Source organism: Vespula vulgaris, chromosome 11 (genome assembly GCF_905475345.1).
Source record: "Vespula vulgaris chromosome 11, iyVesVulg1.1, whole genome shotgun sequence".
NCBI classification, from domain to species: domain Eukaryota; kingdom Metazoa; phylum Arthropoda; class Insecta; order Hymenoptera; family Vespidae; genus Vespula; species Vespula vulgaris.
In genome coordinates, this window is record NC_066596.1 from 6,628,968 (window position 1) to 6,648,310 (window position 19,343).

Consider the following 19,343-nt stretch of genomic DNA (forward strand, 5'->3'; position numbering starts at 1 on the left):
ACGACAACGACAACGTCGACGACGACGACGACGACGACGACGACGACGACGACGACGATGACGACGACGCAACAACAACGTTTCCACGAGGAGTCAAGCGAATAGTGTGACACGCGCACGCACACGCGCGTTCGTACTCTAAACTAATACTAATACTCACACGTAGTCAGACAGTAGAGACGCGTGTGTACGCGACGGACTTGGACGTATACGCATTTACTATAAGCTCTTATACGTGTATGTATATGTTGCCATAACGACGTTTGGTTTATTCACCGGCCTCGCGTCAACGACCGAGCGTAACGTACGCGAGGGACTCGAATCGCGTAAACAATCGCAATCTTACTCTATTTACAGCGATATATTTATATAGATGTGTGTATGTGTCATGATTGATATAGATATATATATATATATATATATGTATATATATAAACAGTGGAGCAGCCACGCTTCTTCTATTCGCGCCTCTTCCCTCTCTCTCTCTCTTTTTCTCTTGTTCTCTTTCTCTCTTTCGCTCTCACAGTTGTCTGACCAACGACGTACAGAAGAAGCACGCGTATACACGCGTTTACATATACACAGAGAGAGAAAGAGAGAGACACGTGTTATATGACTCAAATATATGTATACACGTATACGTGTGCATGCATCTATCTATATCCCAAAGAACCACTTGTGCGAGTAACGGAAAGATAACACTTACTTAATCGTTAATATTGTCTGTTACGATTCATGTAATTAGTAAACCCGAGGATCTTTACGATCCTGAAAGATTTTCAAACAGAAAGAGGAACAATTTCGAATAAGTCGATCGCGAATGGACGAAGAGAGGTTAGGAGGACATGGCTAAAAAGACGCTTTTCCTTCGAATGGTTCTCTCTCTTTTTCTTTCTCTCTTTCGTTCGTTCGTTAATTATACTTTTCTATTCGAAAAATATATCGAAGAATAAGAAAAACAAATTTGTCGAGTAAATAATGTTTATAAAGATTTGAAAGAATTTCATAAACAATGTATAAACGCATATTCGTAATTTCGACGAAATCGTGCATGGAGTGCGTGCGTGCACGAGAACGAACGAGAGAGAGAGAGAGAGAGAGAGAGAGAGAGAGAAGGAGAGAGAAAGATAGAAAGAAAAAAAGAAAAGACGGAGAGAGAGCGAGAGAGAGAGAGAGAGACAGACACTCACTTGCACTTTCTTCGTATTATTTTGTGGACGTCTGGCCGCGTGGTCAAGGAAATCCCATCGTCACTGTCACATCGTCCGCGCACTTGTCACTCGTCGTTTTTACTTACTACGCGATGCCGTTTAAAAAAGTCGTGCAAAAGGTATAAAAAAGAGGATTGTTAGGAAAGTGACAAGAATGTCGCCATGGCGGTGCCAGGCTCCAGCCGGCCATGTTGTGGACCTGCGTACGTCGCGTCATCACGCGGCGGTTTCTCGACGCGACGCGCTGATTGGTCGCTCGCTCGATGCCTATATCTTTCTCTCTCGCTCCCTCGTACATATCGGTCTCTCTTCTCTCTCTTCTCTCGCTCTTTCTCTCTCTCTTCTTTCTCGTCATTCGTTACCTCGTACACATGCCACCTTACCCTCGTTCGATTCGCGCCAAAATCTTACAGCCGGGAATATATGTATATATATATATAGATATATGTACGTGTATATATATATAATATATGTATGTATATATATATATATATGCATATATATACTTTTTATTACAACGAAAAATCCTTACGAATATTTCGTCCATTATTTATTACTAAGGATCAAATTTACGAGCTAATTTTATGAATTCTTACGCGTCGCGAGAACGTGGGTAATGCTTTATCGAGCGAGTATAAAGATAGAGAGCGAAAGAGAGAGAGAGAGAGAGAGAGAGATAAAGAGGGAGAGAGAGAGAAAAAGAAATGTCGATAATTCAGGACGCTAGACAACCAACGGTATTTTCTTCGAAGAAACTTTCTGTTATACGAGCTAGTTGACTGTTGGGATTACCGACAAAGAATTCCGAATATTCGCAAGTGCGGATACGTTAGATTGTGTTGAACGTTTCTCGACGATGAAGGAAACTTTACGATGGTATTCGTTGCACGTACTTACGAATTATTATCCGATCATTTGTATTTGTAAAGAATGGAGAGAGCGAAACAATATGCATCGTTTGTTACGCAGTCGCATGCCTCGTAAATATATACGCGTAGAAAGGTTAGAACGAAGGGAAATAATTATCGTATCTCATATATCTATTATACGGTGAACGTTTACTTTCTTATTCTATTTACGCTTTATTAGTATTTCTTTGGTATTCGTTTAAGAGTATAAAAAATAAAGAAGAAACGAAGGAAATACGACGGAATAATTGGAATAACAAAAGCGTCTCGTTGAGACGTTAACATAATTAATAATCAGGTAATATTTTTAATTTATATATAAATTATACGATTCAATATCGTTCGTTTGCTTTTTGATAACAGAATCATTGTACTTTCGTAATCGAAGTTCTATCGAATTTCGTAGTAGCTAGGTTAATTTACGTTCGTAAAGCTGCCAGCGATCACTTGTATACATATGTCGTTTCGTGTCGGTAAGTGCCTTCAGCAAACTGCATCAAATCTCAGTGTTAGAGCATGATAAAGTATAGATTTGCTTTACCTTGTATACACAGTATAGTAGTTACCAACACGACGTACGAGCACATCGGACCAACCGTGTTTATAGTTATTATCGCTGGACGACAGACGGCGCTCTCTACCCTCTCTCTCTCTCTCTTTTTCTCTCTATCCATGTATCTATCTATCTCTCTCTCTCCCTCTTTCTCTCTTTCTTTGCCTTAAAATCAATAAATATTCTCAAGGATACTATATAAGAGAGACTGAAACCTTCAAATCCATATTTCTAATATCGTCGTACGATGAAATATCGCCTATCTAATATATCGTAACTTGTCTCACGTTTTAATACCATTGTCAATGTCGTAACGATCGAATCTAATATTTTAAAAAACAAGTCGTAATTATTTATTAGAGTATAATTCGTTTACGGCTGACCGACGTATAAACGTCGAATTGTATTTTTTTTAGAAATACGAAAATTTCGATATTGTGAAATCGGTATGAGAGACTGTTAGATTACTACGAGGCAAAGTTCGATAATATTCTTATAGAAAATCTTGTTATGTGACTCGATGGAGAGTTATCAGACGAGAAATATCGACGAGTTATATCGCGAGTAACGCTTTAAAACTTTCGAACGTCCGATTCGATTATTTTACAAAGAGGTAGCAAGAGGAGAGTCGAAGAATAGAGGACGTAGGAGGGTGGGAGTTGGGAGTTGGGAGTTGGGGTATGGTGTTAGAGGGGTTTGCGTTTTCAACGTTCGAAAAAAAGTAAGTACAAGAAGGAGAGAAAAGGTGTCACGAGACTTGCGTGTTTTGTTGCGTGACACGTGTCAGGTGTCGCGTGCGACAAATAGCGAGTATCGTCGCAACCCCTACGTGTCCTCTCTCCCTCTTCGTCATTCTATTGCCCACTCTCTCTTTCTCTCTCTTTGTCTCTGTATATCTATCTTGCTTGGACGTGAAAGAAGGGTTTAACGAAAGAGATAGAAGAGTGAGAAAGTGAAGTTTGGGCAACCTTTACGAGTAGCAGAGAGATATAGCATTGCGTTAAGAGTCGTTACGCAAGACGAGTTATCCGTTTCTGTTGGCTTCGTAAGTCAGCTAACTTCCTTAACGAACTAACCGAACGAAGCACTCAACGTCTCCTACTTCCTCCGATTTCAAACTTCGCTAGCGAAGCTTCTCTTCTACGGCTAATTGATATCAACGATTTCGGCGTCGCTAGAGAAATCCTAAAATCTGGCGGAAAGGAAGGAAGAAAAAGTAATGACCTGCTTGAAGAAAAAATACGTATGTTCGTATGGTTTCAAAAGAACTAACGTAAGTACACCAATCTGTTTCGAAGGATATTCTTGAATTATGAAAAAAGAAAAAAGAAAAAGGAGAAGAGAAAGAAGAAGAAAAAATGCAACAGGTTAATTAATTCTACGTCGTCCTCGAAATAATCTTCGTTTATTCTACCAAAAATTTCATTTCTCCGTTCTGTCTCGAATGGTTTAATCGATATCCATAGAATTAACTAATTACACACACACACACACACACATATATGTACGTGTATTTGTTTGTACTTGTTACTTTTTAGCATAGAAATAGGATGATATAATATCGTTAAAACGTTTTCGATAATTGTAATACATAAATCGAAATAACGTCGACGTGCACGTTTCCTCGATACTTCGAGTCTTATTTGTTGTTTGCGGGACCGAAGCGAGTTGAATTTGCGGTGGAAGGGATGCAAAGGGAAAAGGGCAGACGATTGGGTGGGGAGAGGGCGGAGGAAGAAAGAAAAAGGGGAATTGGTGGTACAAAGGTGAAGGAAGGAAGGGTAGAAGGAGCGAAAGGGGAAAAGGGGGTTTAAAGTAGAACGAGGGAGAAGAGTTTGAAACTCGCATAAATGTGTTCGCCTAGCCAGTCTCCTTCTCCGCGTTTCTGATTACTTTGCAAACTTTGCTTTAACCGAACCGACATAACGTTACATTTCGCATACTTGCCTCGAGTAGGTAGGTACTTACGATACTCCATACAGCTATTCGGAAAAGTCTAACACGATAGTATAATTCGAGATAACTCGATACGATCTTTCTTTTTAGGTTATTCGTCGACGATCCATTAGAAATTCTTCGAATGATTCGGATATAGAAATTGATCATATTAAAGAACTGTCTCGACTTCTTATTTCTTATGCATGTCTGTATATCTATATATATATATAGATAGATAGATAGATACACATATAGATAGATAGATAAATATATAGATACAACGAGATTTCTTATCGAATATGTTTTAGAAATGAACGTGATACTGTTTGGAAAGTTTGCTTGAAATCTTTCAGTAGCTTTACAAACTACGACACACACATACACTGTGTGACGCATATACAACCAGTACCTATTGTAATTTTTTTAACAAAGAATAATCAGTATTCTTGACCCATTCTACGATTTTATTTACACATACGTACATCGATATTATTATATATACATTCATCGACCGTTTATAGATCATTTTGCAAAATTAAAGAAGATAGACGATTAAAAAGAGAAAAGCTTCTTCGGCTTCTTGAAAAATATAAAGGATCAAAAAATAGAGAGTGGGAGAGAAAGAGAGACAGAGAGACAGAGAAAGAGAATGAAAGAAAAAGAGAAAGAGAGAAAGAGAAAGAGAGAAAGAGAAAGAGAAAGAGAACGAGTTAAAGATAGAGATAGGGAGAGAAAGAGAGAGAGAAAGAGAGAAAAGTCGATTCGTTCCTTCGAACGTTCCGCATGCGCGCTCGTGGCCACAATTTCGCTCGCGTGTATTCGGAGAACGCAGCTCGTTGCAATTCCATCGTGCGCTGGTCTCTCTCTCTCTCTATATACACGGACACACGGTTAGTCATAGACACGGACACACAGACAGACAGATAGACAGACAAACATAGACACGGACATAGTACACACACACACACACACACGTGATAACACTTTTATACACGTTCCGAATGCGGCAAGCTAACAATACAGCTTTACGTCAGTTCTCATCCGTGTGCGTTAGTTTCGCGCGCAACTAATAAAAATATCTCTCCGCAGTAGGATTCTCTTTCTCGAAAAAAGTTTTTTTTTTCTTTGCTTTTGTTTTTGCTTTTCTTCTTCTTTCTTCTTCTTCTCCTTCTTATTCTTCTTTTTCTTTTTTCGTTTTTTCTCTTTTTTCTTTTTTTGCTCGCGCGCGCCCGAGCATCGCTAGTATCTTTATTCAAAAGATACGCTCTCGTGAAAGAGGAAAACAAGTGTAAAACGATCATACTTTTTAGAAACGGAACGTTTACCGCTACCTCGACTACATTTTTTTCTCTTCCTTTCTTTTTTTTCCGACTACCCCTTCTTCTCCCCTTTTACCTTCTCGTTCTCAACCCCCAGTGCTACCTCATCCCTTGGTTCTCTCGCATTCGTCGTCGTCGTCGCATTGCGTGCACGATCATTTTGTTACTGCGACTCGTTGAAAAGTTTGCCACGTATTAGCATTTTTCATATTACATTTGTCTTTGCTTTGATCTTTTTCCTTTTCTCTTTCTTTCTTTCTCTCTTAAGTTTTCCCTCCTTTTTTCTTCCTTCCCCTTCCTTCTCCACCTCTTTCTCTTTTGCTTTTTCATTTTTCTTCCTCACTTTTTCCTCCTTTCTTTCTTTCTTTTCTTTTTTTTTTCGTAGCACGTTTCAGAACACATGAATGAGAGACGTATGTATCTACCGCCATTGCTATTATCGTCAGTATTATTACGTTATTATCATGGTTATTAGTATTATTGTTATCTGTTCGATCGTAAAAAAAAAAAAAGAAAAAATAGAAAGAACAAATAAAGTACGAGGATATCTTTGAGAATAGCTTTCACGATCAAACGATTGCTTTTCCCGAGCTTTTTCCCCGCTCTATATTTTTTTCCTTTTTTTTTTTTTTTTCCTTCCAAACCCCTCTATCTCCCTCTCATTCCCCCATCCTCAGTTCCGTTCCATTCTCGACTTATCTCCGGTCGCATTGCGTGCACTCGCATCGTTCGTAATTGTCGTTAGGACTCGGACCAAGCCCCGCAGTTTGCGTTTGAACCCTTAACGTCTAGGAATATACGACTAGGAGCGTCGGCCGATCACGTCGCGCAATCTTTATTACAGGCGCTAGTTAGTCCTAGCTCGTGCGAGCACGCGTATAATTTCATTTACGATCTCCTCGCGGGATTTACGATCTCGCGAGAGAATGATTTTAACGATGAAACCGGAAATGAATTTAAAGTTGACGCAGATAGGTGGGTAGGTAGGTAGATAGGTAGATAGGTAGCTAGAGCTAGGTTGGTAAGTAAAACTAATCGCGGAGAGTCGTTCGGCTTTTAACGCTTTCTGTAACGTCTCTGTTTTCTCTCTGGCTATGGTGAAAAAGAGTTGGTTGAGGTTAAACAATGGATTACCGTGGTGCTATTTAACGCGAGACGGAAAGAAAGATCGTCTTTTAGCGAAAGTTTTCTCTCTCTCTCTCTTCTCTCTTTTTCTCTCTCTTTCTATATATATATATATATATATGTATCTCTATCTCTCTCATTTTCTTTCATTCTCTCTCTCTCTCTCTTTCTTTCTTTCTTTCTTTCTTTCCAGCTGACCGAATGCTCGAAGAAATGCGAAGAAACGTTTGTAGGGTGATTACCGGAGCTGCTGAATTCTTGGATAACGAAACCTCATTAATAACAAACCGAGGTGGAAACGAATTACCGCTCTTTACCTTCGCGTTTCTCTTACTGGTGGTCTCGTTCACGAAAAAAAGGAGAAGACGAAAAAGAAGAAGAAGAAGAAGAAGGAGAAGGGAAAGAAGAAAAAAAAGACGAATCGAACATCTCGAAGGTAGAATGGAAGAGATACAGAGAGAAAGAAAGAGAAAGATAGATAGATACATAGATAGATAGATAGATAGATAGATAGATAGATAGATAGAGAAAGAGAGAGAAAGGAAAACCCGAAAGAGGAGCAAAAATTGTCGAGTTCTTTCCCTAGGGGAAACGAGAATGAGGGAATCGTCGAAACAAACGAACACACACCTTTTTAGAGATCCTCTATTTTTCTTCTCCTTCTTATTTTCCTCCTTCCCTTCTTCCCCCTCTCCCTCTTTCTCTCTTTATCCTCTTGCTCTATAGGATACAGTTCGATATAATTCACACCTTTCTCAAGGGGCATGAATTATTCGAGAAAAGGAACGAAACGAAATCGCGACGATTATCTACGGAACCCACCTCCCCTCCTCCTCCTTCTCCTCCTCCTTCTCTTTCTCCGATTTCCTTTTTTTCTTTTTCTTCTTTTACCTCTTCGCTCTCGGTACGATTCGTTGTAAAAAAAAATAAAAAAAAAAAAAACAGAGAGAGAGAGAGAGATGGGAAAGAAATAAATAAGAATCGTTTTCCGCGTTAGAAGAGAGTACATTATCCCTAGATAGATAGTAAGGGGTGTTCTATCACATAAATTCGAAGAAGCAACATCGGCTATCGACTTTAACGTATCGACGAGCGATTATTCGGCCTCCTCCTCCTCCTCCTCTTCCTCCTTCTTTGACTTCTTCCTTCCTATTCCTCTCTTCTGCCTCTCTTATTCCTTCACACGGGCTTCTCTCTCTCTCTCTCTCTCTCTCTCTCTCTCTACTCTTTCTATCTCTATCTATCTATCTCTATTTCTCTCTCTCTCCCTCCTTGTAACGTTGCGAATTTCGTTGAGCGAAACTAACTGATTTCCCACGGGATAAATCCCAAGCTAAGCCACCGGGTAGCGGCGCCTTGCCGGGAATTCGACGTGAATCGATTGCCAGCTGGGCCCGGATGCGATTTCCGTCGGTACTCCAGCCGATTCTTAACTTTGAACGACCCTCTAGATCAGTTTCTGACCGTTTACCTCGTTTACCTCTTCCTCCTTCACTACCTTCTTTTTCTCCTTCGTCTTCTCTTCCTTCTCCTCCTTCTCTTTCGTTCTTACTCTTCCTACACCTCGTTACATTCTTACTTACTTTTCCTCTTGACGCTTCTTTTACGGCAACCTTCTCCGTTCCATTTTCTAAAGCTGACTCGACCACGCGATGCGGGACACGTGTCCCCTGTCCCATTACCAACCGGAAGATTTGTATCTCTAAGCTCCCCAGGGCAACTCCATCTTGAAATGGCCGTTATATTCCGTCTCACCAATCATATCGGTATCCTATGCTCTCTCTCTCTCTCTCTCTCTCTCTCTCTCTCTATCTCTCTCTCTCTCTCTCTCTCTCTCTCTATCTCTCTCTCTCTCTTCTCGTATACGCCACGTAATTACCTTCGAACTAATTTCTACTCGAGTACGTACGTACTCTCGTTAGTCGGCTCGGTCGACCATTGTCGGATGAGTACCGTACAAGAGATCTCCGATAAATTCTAACTCTGTTCACCGAAAGTGTACGCATTAATCTCTCCTATATGCATATTTATAAGGTTTACATAAATTCTATCTAGAGATTTTCTGTCCCGATGGAAATTCATTTAAAGATAAAGGAAAAGTATTAATTTTATCTGGGTCCACCGCTGGTTATTTCCGAGATTTTCGATTGCTGAACTGAAAGAAATAAAAAGAAAAAGAAGATACGCGCAAAAGAACGAACAAAGAAAAAAAAAAAGAAAAATTTTGGAAGATTATAAAAGTACTTAAAGATTTATGAAGGGGATAAGCGTCGAGCGTTATGGAAGTACGAAATATGTACTAGTCGAGAATTCGTAGAATCAGTACCAGATTCCTCGGTATAACTGGCAGTCTTCGACGTTTAGAGGCGTTTGGATGGCATAAGGCAGCGCGATGGTACAGCGACGTCATTGGATCGATTGCTCCTGGAAAGTTATGTGCTCCTGACGTCGCGTTAAGGGGGTGGAAATTGAAAGATGAGCCTCGATATGACGTTGTAAATCGTAAAAGTTACTTCTACGAAGTGCCATCACATATCATATTGGGCACTGGTAACAACGACGACGGTAGAGGAAATTTAAGGTAAGTCGATCGACGTGTTTCCCTTGAATTCGATTTCTTTAAGGTTAGTGAATTATTGATTCATCGAGGGAAATGAAATTCGTCAAGGTTTTTAGATACAAAGGGTGATCTAATAATTTCGATAGAATCGAGAATAAATTGATTCTTTAAGTACAAGTAAGATTCATTCGTTCTGTTTACATACTTTAACATACATTTATACATAGATAATATATATATATATATATACATGTGTATACGTGTATCAATATAGATAAATGATTTTTGTATAGCTAAAGAAGCAGCATGAAATATGATCTTTCGCGATCAAACCGTGCCTATCCCGATACTCGTACGAGTTATACTTGGAATTCAAAGCCGAGGATATCCGATACGTGAGGAATTACGAGCTTGGGGCTGTTTGAGAATTCATGGCAGTGTCCCGTATCGGTAAAGTATCCAGATCACTCGATCGCCAACGGCGAATTCCTAAGGATTCCTTATGTCGTTGAAATAACTCTTATACGTGTACACGAACAGTGGAAGTAGCTCAGAATTTTGCGCGGGAACATTGAAATCTTCCTTCTGTTAAATAGAGAAAAAATAACGGAGAGGAAAATAGAGACACACACACATAGAGGGAGAGAGAGGAGAGAGAGAAAAGAGCATTTAATAGCTCGACGATGGCATCGTAAAATTATGTCTCTGACCTTTCGATCGAGAGGGTTGGATCGATATGTATATTTCATTTTCCATGGAATGCGCAAGGGCACGTACCGTCGAGTGGCCTTTCCACGCTATTTGCGAAAGGTCACTCGAGGGGTTGAAAGCGAGTTCAGGGTTGTGCACGTGAGAGGTCGTCCGAGAGAGAGAGAGAGAGAGAGAGAGAGAGAAAGAGGAGGTTGGGTTCCTCTAATGTTGGATCCTTTGGCATACGACCACACTATGATTAGTCTCGATGTCTCCCGATATCACTAGCGCAAAGTTTCGGATATCGTCTATGTCGAGAGTGGATAAAGCTTTTGCTAGATAATTTTAATCTCTCTCTCTCTCTCTCTCTGTCTCTCTTTGGCTGTCTTCTTCTATTCTTGGTTTTCGTCTCTTACACGTGTAACGCAAGTTGTATCGTTTATCTTAATTTTCTCAAGTAGAGGTTCTAAAAGTTTCTCTCTTTTCAGTTTCTCGTTACATTCGTTGTTACACATAGACTTTTAACATAGGCACGAGTTTCCCTTTCGTAACAAGAGGAACGCAACTTTGAAACGTTAGAAACAAGCGTCCGCTTCGAAGTTTCGAAATCGTTTGCACGGTTATCAACTCCTGATTACATTTCCCTGTCTGCCTCCCTAACTAACAATCTATTTCTTCGTTAAACGATTACTGATCAGTAAATGATTTAATTCGAACGTCTATTTCGATAGCTAGACACGCATATAACGTATATATCTACATTTCACGATTCATCAGATCGATTTAAAATCTTTCGTATTAAAAGGATTATAAGGAAACTTGATTACTAATAATCATCGCGTTTGATATCGATAACCGAAGACGATGTTAGAGAGATAGAGAATATATCTATAATTAATGAAATTTATCTTATGAAATTTCTTGTAATCCGATATCGAGAGGAACCCCCTTACCGAAGGAAAATTATGGGAAATTAGATAGGAGGATAAGGTTCTCTTAGGATGTCGATGAAGGATAAAACACAGAACCCTCTGAGAGTGCCAAGATCAAGGCTTCTTCTTCTTCTTCTTCTTTTTTCTTTTTTTTCTTTTTTCCTTTTGCGGGGTAGTGAAGCTAGTTATTTACGTGCTAACGGTCGCACACACTCTCGGAAGTCATTGGGATGGATGCTCGGTGGCTCGTGCCTTGGACGCTGAGGGATGTCAGTGGGATAGTAGGAGGTGATGGTGTATAGGAAGGAAGAGGAAGAGGAAGAGGAAGAGGGGAAAGCTCCCGGTAGATCGATGACGACGCAGGGGTGTTGGACGCACGTGACGTTACGACATGTACAGGCCAACCAAATCGGGGTTGGACAAGCCTAAGCGGGCCACGAGCCATCGTGCTCGCCCTCTCACGCCCTCGGCCACCGCTTACACCCATTACACACACTCCCTTCTATCGGTGGGCCCTCTCGCCACCCTTTACACGTCCAACCGAAAATGTGCGCGGCCGACCGATGGAAACGCGTTGGGTTATCGTTCTACGTCGTTAATGCTACTATATACGCTTGATATATATATATATATATATTTGTGTGTGTGAAGATATACACACACACACACACACATGGTAAACGCATATACCCTTGTATTTATATGCGTTACACTCACCTATCTATAGCTATCGTAACTGTAGAAGCTCGGTCTCGCTTAGTTATGCATTTTCGCGCGCGTGCAAGCACGAACGGTCTTTGCTGGAACACGAAACATCCGAGGGACGTATGGAACGGCAGCTGCAAGCCGTTAAAGCACTACAGAGAGAATCGCGACTCCGCACTACGTTTCAACTTTTCCGAGTATCTCGGGATATGAGGCTTCGTTGGTACTTCGATCTACCTCGATTATCCTCCATTCCTTATTTGTTCATTTATTTATTTATTTATTTATTAGTTTAATAGTCGCGATCGGCCACGAGAGGAGAATGTTAGCAAAATTTATTTTATAATATTCCCCATGGAAACGTTCATTTTTTTTTCCAAATAAATTTGTCATGCCGTTGTCTTGATATAATAATAAAATAATTGAAACAATGATAATAATAACAATAATAATAACAATAATAATAATAATAATAATAATAATGATAATGATGATAATAATGATGATCGTAATTTGCAGTACAGCTATGTACAGCACGTACGCCGTTAAATTACCGCGCCAGGAAATATATCGTTGCCTTGTAAAGTAGTAATCATCGCGCCAGCGCCCGATAGAAACGCTATAATTTAGCATCGCCAATTAACGCCGCCGTCCTCGCGTGCGTGTGCGTGTTCATGTGCGTGCACAGGCGTGTGCGTGCTCACACAAATTATATTTGCCGACGATTTGGGTATTTCATCGTTGAGAGATAATTATATCGGTGACAGTCAATAATTGATTAGTGGATCAGCCACGAGATGTAAATCGATGATCGGTGATGACGTTAGATTTTACGCGTTACACCTCCAAACTCGACTATCGCCGACTTAGTTAATAACGTTTTATGCGAAATAATCTTTGTTTATTATTACTTTATTTGCTCGCTTGTTAAAGTTAGTAACGATCGGTCGATCTGCAGAAAATTATTGACCGTTCGCCGATCGGCAAACAAGTTACTACTATTTTCCGAATAAATCATTCGTTTCTCTGCTCGCACCGTGGACCGACCATTTTCTCTCTCTCTCTCTCTCCCTCACCTAATTTATGAATTATCAAACTAATTTTCAATAACCATTTCGATCGTATATAACGTCGCTACTAAATTTCTATTATACTTTATCGCGCGAATATGCTACCCGATGGAGTACCCGATCGGCAAAACCTGAAAATCTGTGAACGAATAAAAAATTTATCGAAATATCAGAGATATTTGATTAGGTATGGAAACTGATATATTTAGGACGACCCGATATAACATTTTCATTTTGGGATAGGTTCATAGACGATTACACGTTTTATTAACGACGTATCACTACCCACGTATCGGCGTGATAATTTTGATGAAAAATCATCATTAAAGGTCTCTCTCTTTCTCTCTCTTTTTCTCTCTCCTTGTCATTAACGGAAAATCGTGTCGTAGTAGGTTTTACGGGTCGTTCCACAGCATGGTAATCGGATTAATGATTTGCAGTGTATCCACGCTAATGGTTGTCACCTCTATATAGAATAGAAACCGCGGGAGGAGGGTTATGGGTTGGTCCGAAAGAGATGGATAGATAAAGAGAGAGAGAGAGAGAGAGAAAGAAAGAGAAAGAGAGACAGAAAGTTAGTGTTAGTGGACTGCAGTCACGATTAATGCCGAAATTCGACCATGCGAAATCCCGTACGCGCTTAGATTATTGCCAGGGCTTTTCGAAAATTACCATGGCGTTGATTGTCAGCAGATATCGCGCATGCGTACGCGCAAACCGTATGTTCGTAAGCGCCGCTTAAAATTAATCCTCGCGACGACGCGTTTCCGCTCGTTGCTCTCTCTCTCTCTCTCTCTCTCTCTCTCTCTGTCTCTGTCTATCTGTCCCTCTCTCTCTCTCTCTCTCTCTCGATTCTCGCAACCATCGATCCATCGATTCTCTCGATCAAATTCTCACGCTCTATGTTATCTATGGCGTGTGTATGTACATGCATATACACAGATATGCAGGTACGCACGTACATACGTGTCAGTATGTCTAGCTTCAGTTGAATTCGGAACTGGCAGTCCCGATGTAAAGCGACTCGATCGATTTCGAGGCAGCGCGATTTCGAGCTGCGTTATCGGCAGTTTAATGTACTGGAAGGAGCGGTTACACAGAGGGGAGAGAAATAGCGCTCCATTTTTACCAAGAGACTCGTACTTACACGCGGTATTACGCGACCATGGAAAAGCATTACGATTTTATAGCCAGAGTCGATATTTTCAGACTATGTATATTTTTTATTCCATTTTATCTAGGAACGTTAGCGATTACTTCAAAACGATTTGAAGCAATCGATCGAAGTTGATTTTTAATTTATATCGTTATAATGACGTTTGCTTTTTACGAATAATTAATACGTAAGTAGAGTGACGTAAGGCGATAGAAAGATAGATATTATTTTACTATATACGAATACTATAACTATTTTACGATACACTTATTATTGAAATATTATATTTCTCATACTTTTCTTATAATTTTCGATAAATATTTTACGATAAAATAACAACTACAAATCATTCAAACGAGTTCGACGCACGACCTCTCGGTTGCAATTTTTAGATTTTTTTTGCTTTCCTATTTTTTTCATTTCCCCCATATATACGTACATACACACATGTATATATATATATATATATATATACATATATATATATATAATATGAAATTTCACACATACACGCATGTGTGTACATGTACGTATATATGCATATATATATATATATATATATATATATATATATATGTATATTTGTAACAAAGGGTCAACGTTTTCGATAACAATTCTCTTTTCCGTAAAAGATGATAAACCGTTGGCTTTCACGATCGCTCGTTCCATTTTCCGTTCCCCCTTTTCTCTTTTGATCCATCTATTGCAATCTATCTTGCGTTTCTCTGGATCGCGTGCACGGATTTCTATGGCAATTTCGAAAGTGGACGAATAATTATTCGAGAAACAGAGAATGTTGCGATGGTGTCGGAGGTAGTGGTGGTGGTCGTTCGTTCGGCGCCGATAATGTCAAGTGGAAACCGGAGCTTAATCAGCCTTCCATTGTAACGTTGACAAGCCATATGGAAATGCTGAATAGAAGATTAGATTTGGGCTAATGGTGGTGCGCCGCGTGCGCTATATGGTTGGTTGCTGGAAACTAGAAATAGGAAATAGACGAAGAAGAAAATTTTCGAAACGAGATCTAAGGACAACTGGAATTCCAAATTCAATTGCAACTGTTCCATCGGTTAGTTTGTAGTATGCAATTTAATATAACTTCATTTTTGTTCACTTCAATTAAGATCCCCTGTCTTTCGTTTTATCAATACAACCATTAATTATCAAGGAAGATATGCATTTATTGATCGGAGTTCAACAGTACGTTCTTTTTTCTTTTTTTTTTTTTTTATGAGAATTTTCGCGCTAGATTGCGTACGAAAATAGATTCATATATTTTTAATTGTTTTACATTCATTTAAACGATGTATGATATATAGGAAGTATAATTAATTAATATTTACAATAAGCCATTATACGCTTAAACATTACACAGCTCGAAATATGCGTTGAATATTAAAAAAAATTTTAATTTGATATAACGATACAATAAAATCTCGAACGCGGGGTCTATTGCCGGCTTACGATATTCAGAAAAAAGAACTTTTGACTGACTTTGATAGATATCTAATTAGTTCTCTTTTGCGATCCAACGAATAAATATCGAGATTCTCTTTTCTTATCCGGCTAAATTTAAATAATATATAATTTTATGATCATTTAATCAATGTATAAGTACACGGAGTATGATAAACTAATATTTAAATAATATTAAATTCACTTAAACGTAACGTAGCAAGAAATACGCGTTCAATATAAAATAATTTTAATTTAATGTTTCAATATGATTAAATTTCGAACTCGGAGTAGTCTACTTCGATAAGTAAATCTATTTTCAACTAAAACGATGATTGGTAGTTTAGATTTTGCTTTCTTTCCCATTCCGACGAGCAAATATCGAAGATCTATCTTTTCAAACGTCTAAGATTAGAAAATCAATACTTTCGATAATTTTATAATTATTTAAACAATATATAATGTATACGGAGTATGATAAATTATTATTTTTAATATTACGAAAATCATTACACGCGAGAAACTTAAAATAATCCTTATTTAAAACATCAATATTTAAAAGTTTCGATCTCGCGGTTATTGACTACGTGTATATTAATAAAAACAGACTTTTGATTGACTTTGACGGTACACGAGTTAGTTCTCTTTCGTTTTCCGACGAGTAAACATCGAAGCACTCTCCTTCCAAAGGTGAAAATTTAATAATCAATACTTTCGGTAATTTTATAATTATTTAAACAATATACAATGTATACGGAGTATAATAAACTATTATTTAAACAATAGTACATTCGTTTAAACAGTACGAATATCATTACGCGCGAGAAACTCCAAATAATATTTATGCAAAATTTCAATACTTAAAAGTTTTAATATCACGGTTGTTGACTATGTCGAATATAAACAAAAACGGACTTTTGTCTGAATTCGACGATTATCGGTTTAGTTTTCTTTCGTATTCCGAGGAGTAAGCATCGAAGCTCTCTCTGAAGATCGTACAACGACGAAGACTCAAGGTAAATATATTTTTATAACTAACATTTGAAATATTTTAAACAATTTCTTATTATAACGACGGTATCAATAATTTTTTTTTTCTATTTTTCTGTTTCATAGACATCGTCGCAATGCTGGACGATACTAAGAAAAAATCAAGTGTTGCATGAGAAAAATAAAAAGACAAGATTCGCCAAGGATAATCATTGTTCTTCCTTCTAAGTAGAGATCTCAGTTGGAATAATAATTACGGTAATTATATTTTCATATGAAACATTTCAAATGTTATCAATAAGTTTCTTATTATATAACGATGATATTAATAATTTTCTTTCCATTTCTTTCTTTCAGAATTTCATTGCAATCGCGCGCGTAGCAATGAAGTAATCTAGTGTTTCTATCGTTAAAATAAAAATATCGCGAAATGAAAGCAGTGTTTGTTCGTTCGCGTTTCGCGATTTAAAAAACAAGTGTTTTCGCATCGACTGCGTGCAATGCAATCGTTAGAGTCAGTGTTTGTTCGCAAAGTTTTTTTTGTTTTTTTAACAGTTGCACAGACTGTATTTATATAAGACAGTAGAGTTTCGCGAAATAAATTCAGTGACCGTGCGTTAAAAAATAACTATCGCGAATTAGAGTCAGTGCATCACTGAAGAGGATCTCAACCAACTTCGATGTCGACCTACCTCATTTTCAACCAATTACGAATCATCCACCCTCAATTTCGACCTAAATCGCGGACGAGTGTTTTGGAGCCATCGCAGAACTTCTTAAGTAGTAAGTGAATTTTTAAGTTTCTCCGATCACTCGATCATGTCGAGTCGAAGTCCGAATCGGAAAAAAGTGACCACGAGTAAATTTTTTTCGGAGATTTACTCGTGAATGGTTTCTTATTTCTTACTTTATTTATTAGATTAGAATATGGTTTTCTTGTTCGAACGGGTTAATTATAATTATTTGAAATTTTTAATATTACCATGCATTTTAAAATATCTTTCTATCAAGAAAATAGCAAAGAACCGATATTAACGAGTTCTAATAAAGAATGAGCAAGAAAACATTCGCGATGGATAGTCTCTGGATTACAAACGAGATAGTATGATTTTACTTTTGTCTAATAATCAGAATTATCGCTTGTAAGAAGGAACGTCCAAGGATTTTTTTATTATATTTTTCAAATAAGAATTAATCAAATATTTAATTGATTTTATTTGTAAAAGAAAAGTCTCGATAGAGTCATTGATAAAAAACAAAGAGATTTGTAGGATCACAACTCGTATATCCTAGAATAAATTAATCAATTTTTACTTTAATATATTTATTAAAGTAAAAGTAATTAATATATTTATTCTCGTTTCTCTTCCTCTGCTGTCTCGATTTTTCCTTTTAGGATTGCTTTAGAATTGAGTTAAATTTATCAGTTTTCTTCCACGTTTTAGAATAAGAGACGGTTTTAGATTTTTGCTATTAACGATAGTTATCGAATATTCTATAGTAGTGGTTAGGGCACGACGCAAAGAAGAGGCTATATGCCGAAAAGGCTCTCACATATTGTGGCTCAAGAGGGCAACTATACGCTATTGAGTTATTTTCGAAGGTTCACTAAAACCTTTCGAGAATGGCTCTTAGTTAAATTTTTAATTTTACCATGTTGTCGCTCAAAATGCTCTTATGATAATGGGTGTAAGGGTGTAGATTTAAAAAAACTGAGACGACGTTACATTTCGTCTCCGGTCTCATATTGCCACGCGTACGCGAATAGAAATGTTTTATATTTTATGCGTTTTTATTATTGAAGTCGAGTTATAAATTTTTAACTTTTTCTTTTTTTTCTAGAGTTCGATAAAATTCGTAATTTTATCTCGATAAAATCAAGGTCTATGTTAAAGTCAAGTCATACATTTTTAACATGTTTTTTTTTTTTTTAATTCTATTATATTCATAATTTTATTCTAATAAAATTAAGTTCTATATTTGGGAAACGTATAAAATATGGCAATTGCGATGACCTATGAAAGTGCATTGAACCAAGGTGCACAAGAAGCTGAAGCACACTGGAATGTATATCAAGTATTCCATGAATTCCAAAGGGAATAATTAATAAATAAAATTATTTTACTAACATTTTAAACAATAGAACATTTTTAACAACATTACAAATATCGTAAAATACGATCAATACAAAATAAATACAATTTAATTTTTCGACAAACATAAATCGCGAACTCGAGAGAGAACAATTAACAAATAAGATTATTTTACTAACATTTAAACAATAGGACATTTTTAACAATATTACAAAGATCGTAAAACACGATCAACATAAAATAAATACAATTTAATCTTTCGATAAACATAAATCGCGAACTCGAGAGGGAATAATTAACAAATAAGATTATTTTACTAACATTTTAAACAATAGGACATTTTTAACAACATTACAAAGATCGTAAAACACGATCGATATAAAATAAATACGATTTAATCTTTCGACAAACAGAAATCGCGAACTCCGGAGTGAATAATTAATAAATCAGATTATCTTATTAACATTTAAACGATATAGGAGATATATAAAGTATAACTAACTAATATTTAAACAATAGAACATTTTTAGCAACATTACAAAAATTTTAAAAGAATAATAATATAGAAATAGAATAATCTTTAGATCGTGCATCTTTTTAAAAGTTTCTTGAACGCACCATGGATCTTTAGATGCAGC

At 37.5% G+C, this 19,343-nt stretch overlaps 1 protein-coding gene across 12 annotated transcripts in view; it reads right to left on the minus strand.

Annotated features, from left to right (window-relative positions):
- The window catches only part of LOC127067432 (tyrosine-protein phosphatase Lar), a 479,322-nt gene that overhangs the window by 338,300 nt on the left and 121,679 nt on the right, over nucleotides 1-19,343 (minus strand). For 4 of the 12 annotated variants that reach the window (XM_051002303.1, XM_051002299.1, XM_051002301.1 and 1 more), the window contains exon 1: nucleotides 1,191-1,507. The exons of 2 other annotated variants lie outside the window; for them this stretch is intronic. The gene's annotated coding sequence lies outside the window, so the exon portion shown is untranslated. Of the gene's footprint in view, nucleotides 1-1,190; nucleotides 1,509-19,343 lie in introns of those variants that run through there. 6 more of the 12 variants (XM_051002302.1, XM_051002306.1, XM_051002304.1 and 3 more) reach the window with 3 other exon arrangements.